Source organism: Heteronotia binoei, chromosome 21 (genome assembly GCF_032191835.1).
Source record: "Heteronotia binoei isolate CCM8104 ecotype False Entrance Well chromosome 21, APGP_CSIRO_Hbin_v1, whole genome shotgun sequence".
Classification (NCBI taxonomy): Eukaryota; Metazoa; Chordata; class Lepidosauria; order Squamata; family Gekkonidae; genus Heteronotia; species Heteronotia binoei.
In genome coordinates, this window is record NC_083243.1 from 92545540 (window position 1) to 92549885 (window position 4346).

At 40.8% G+C, this 4346-nt stretch overlaps 1 pseudogene; it reads right to left on the minus strand.

Moving 5' to 3' along the window:
• Nucleotides 1–412: 412 nt before the first annotated feature.
• Nucleotides 413–959, minus strand: LOC132589310 (ubiquitin-ribosomal protein eS31 fusion protein-like; annotated as a pseudogene).
• Nucleotides 960–4346: the final 3387 nt, after the last annotated feature.

The following is a 4346-nucleotide window of genomic DNA, read 5'->3' on the forward strand; positions in this document are numbered from 1 at the left end:
TTTCAAAAAAGACATGTGAGGAAACTGGGCTTTCTCCATCACCAACTAATTCTAGTGCTTTGGTGGCATCACCAAAATTTACTATAGGATGGCATGGAAAGGAGCAGTTGACCAGATAAACAGAAGTGGTGCACAGTTCATACAAGAGGAAGTAGTCCATTAGGTATGTGTCTTCCAGGTCATGAAAGGCATTAAAGGTTAATGCCAGCACCTTGAATAGCATCTGGAAAAAAACTAGTGACCAATGCAACTGTAGCAGGTGCAATATGACAAAAGAAATTTACCTTGGTTAAAAGATCACCCAGCGTGTATTAGACCAATTGGAGTTTCTGGGTTGTCTTCAAGGGCAGCCCCACATAAAATACACTTCAATCTTTTTAAACATTTGAATATTTTTATCACAGTATTATTACAATAGACACATTTACTTGTCTTCTGACTTGTTGAAGCAGTATATCAAACAGCACTTGCTACAATATTGTCTGTCAAAGTGACTAGCCATGAACACTCCAGCCATGAACATTCTTCAGACGGACACTCTCACTGCAGATGACTGATTTTGCCATTTTCATCCATCTTGGAATATTTAAGGACAGCAAGCTCCACCTTCCTCCGCTTATGTTTGTTCTTCTTAGAGGTGACATAAGACTTTTTCTTTCTCTTCTTTGCACCACCTTGAAGACTCAGCACAATGTAGTAGACTCCTTTTAAATGTTGAGATCAGATTGAGTAATTTTCCAGTTATTTGCCAGCAAAAATCAATCATTGTTAATAAGGAGGAATTCCTTCCTTGTCCTGGATTTTGGCCTTGACATTTTCTATAGCATCAGGGGGTTCAACCTTGAGGGTGATGGTTTTCCCTGTCAGGGTTTTCACAAAGATCTGCATGGCAATGGCTCCACACATGGCCATTGATGTCTCTTACACCAACATCCTGCTTGTGGAATGGTGGCCTCCAGAAACAGCATATACTTCAGTCTTGAAGGTAATTTGTGAGAAAAGCTTCATGTGCTAAAGGACCCAGAAAAGAACCAGTAAAATTTGCTTGCTATATGAAGCTTTTCCATATTTTTGTTGGTTTAAACTGAAAGGATTGTGGGTGGGAGAGGGGGAAGAGACAAATGTGGAAGCATATGTACAAATCTGAATTGTCACATTCACCCATAATACAATCATTTCAGGTCAAGAGAGGCCATGTGAACCTTTCATCTTAAGGAAAATGAAATTTAATAGCAACATTGTATTTGCTGTACCTTCTCCATGGGGAATATGTAACCCAAGGATGTGTGAGAATTTTATGTATGTGTAAATTAATATGAATAGCCAGTTTAAATTATTTCTTTCAAGACCTAGATGTAAAAGAGGTTTTTTCATGTTACTACAATACAAAGGATTTATTTTCTACTTCTCATGTATGTTGCTGTATTTCAAATTTTTCCCAGCAATAACTTTGTCCTTTAGTGCATATGATTCTCACAAAAACAAAGAGTCTCATGGCACCTTAAAGTCCAAAATCACAGGTGCAGGAATATTGGAATGTGATAATAAATTTATTTTCTTACATGGCCACCAGTCTGTTAAGAAATGTGATACTAGCACATTTAATTCAGTTTTTCTACACATGTAGACCAACAGTGAGAGAAGGGCTGAAAAATTCTTTAAATGGCAAATGTGAATTGAGTTTTAAAAAATGTATTGCAGCAGAGGATTTCATATACCTGAGCCTACTTCATCAGATGCACAAAGGGTTACCCTAAACTGGCAAAGATATACACACGTGTAGAAACATGTTGGATTCTATTTTTTCCTTTTGCTTGCACAGCACAGCTCTTGTTGCTGAGGTGCTCCTGTGCTGAAGGACAGCATTCCTCTGGTACTATGCATTTTCAAGAATCTGAGCAGAAAACTTGAAACACCAGAGGGATGCCCTTTGCAAAGGAAGATGAACATGAACATATGAAACTGCCTTATACTGAATCAGACCCTTGGTCCATCAAAGTAAGTATTGTCTTCTCAGACTGGCAGTGGCTCTCCAGAGTCTCAAGCTGAGGTTTTTCACACCTATTTGCCTGGACCCTTTTTTGGAGATGCCAGGGATTGAACCTGGGACCTTCTGCTTCCCAAGCAGATACTATACCACTGAGCCACCGTCCCTCCCCGATAATGTGCAAGCAGAAGGAAGTAAGGAATCCAAGGCAAAAGGAATATGGTATAGTGGTTAAGAGCATAGGACTAGTATCTGGGAAACCAGGATTTGAATCTGCACTTATGCCATATAAGCTCACTGAGTGACCTTGGGCCAACAGAGTTTGACAGAGAATTTATACGCAGTTCTCTGAAGGGGCTGCTGAAGGAAAGGAATGGGGAACACAGGAATTAGCAGACAAGAGACAAACAGTATGCACAGTGAATATATTTACCAGGACAGCAGCCACTATTCAAAGTCATTGCCAAGCCAGGGTCATACACAGTAATCAGTCCAAAATACAGCAGATAACAGTAATATCAGCAAGTATACAGAGAATAATCCAAGCACAATAGCTCAGATTAACACACAGTATGTGCTGCCAAAAGAGACCGTGAGTAATGCAGTTCACACGTCCTTACCAGGCAAGTATACAGAGAATAATCCAAGCACAATAGCTCAGATTAACACACAGTATGTGCTGCCAAAAGAGACCGTGAGTAATGCAGTTCACACGTCCTTACCAGGCAGGAAGAGCAAGCTCACTGACCTTCCTTTAATACACATACCAATCATGTAACCTAAACAGAGGTTGCATCAGCTTCGTGAGTCAGCACAAAGCCTAATCACAGGTGAGGTCATTCCACCTTGCAACAGTAACAAGAAGTACCTGGTGCATGCCTCAGCATGACTTGCAGAAACTACATCACTAGTACTCAAGATGGAGTCAGTTCAGCCATTTTAGGAGCTGATTCCTATCAGAGTTGTTGTGAGGATAAAATGGAGGAGAGGAGAAGGATGTAACCCACTTTGGGTCCCACTTGGGAGAAAGGTGGGGTAAAAACGATGTAAATAAATTTAAAAAAATTAAGAGGTTAATATTTTATAGTGTACAGCATAGATAACCACACAATCCAGTGTCAATAAGAATGGGTGTCAGTCACTCCCAGCTGTTGATGAATTGGAAAAAAGATGAATAATGTAGACCAGGGTTGGCCAACAGTAGCTCTTCAGATGTTTTTTGCCTACAACTCCCATCAGCCCCAGCCAGCATGGCCAATTTTCAGGGGGTACTTAACTTTTTGAAGAGAGCTGGTCACTAGAATACATACAACAGTTACTAACACAGGGGATTAGGTATAAAAAAGTAAAAAGTAAAGGTAGTCCCCTGTGCAAGCACCAGTTGTTTTCAACTCTGGAGTGACGTTGCTTTCACAATGTTTTCATGGCAGACTTTTTACAGGGTGGCTTGCCATTGCCTTCCCCAGTCATCTACACTTTTCCCTCAGCAAGCTGGGTACTCATTTTACCGACCTCGGAAGGATTGAAGGCTGAGTCAACCTGGAGCCAGCTACCTGAACCAGCTTCCACTGGGATCAAACTCAGGTCGTGAGCAGAGGGCTCTGACTGCAGTACTGCAGCTTTACCACTCCGCACCACAGGGCTCTTAGGATTAGGTATACTCATGGACAATAAGACAGATATACTCATGGAGGCTAGCCAAAATGACTAAAAAGAGCCTTCATTTTCTGAAAGCAGGAGGCAACTGTAAAGTAGTGGGTTTAGACATTAGAATGATTTCAGCATAGCTGTTTATTAGTGAGAAACACCACTGAACACACACACAGCAAACCCCAACTATTTACACAGAAACTCCATCCAAAACACACCTCCAGTAATAAATAATCCAATAGAAAAACGAACACTTGGAACCCTCACTTGCATGGGCTTCATTCAAATGGATATTACCTGATCGGCTGGCTCAGCAAGGGTGGCCAATCTGAATGCAGCTGCAAGAAGCCTCTCAAAAAAAGGATAAAAACATAAAAAATATAAGAGAAGCCATGTTGGATCAGGCCAGTGGCCCATCTAGTCCAACACTCTGTGTCACGCAGTAGCCAAAACCCCCAAAAAACAAACAGGCGCCATCAGGAGATTTTTTATTTATTTATAACTTTAAATTTCTGTCCCGCCCTCTCCGCAGATGGACTCAAGGTGGTTAACAATCAGTTCTATAAAACAATTTAAAACCAATAAAATACAATTTAAAACATTTTGTGGTGCTATACAACTTCTATATGGTGGGATCTTTCTTTTTCTGTTTCTGTTCACAATCCTATAATGTTCGTAGCTCCTCAGTGGTGTGAGGTGGCAGTTCCCT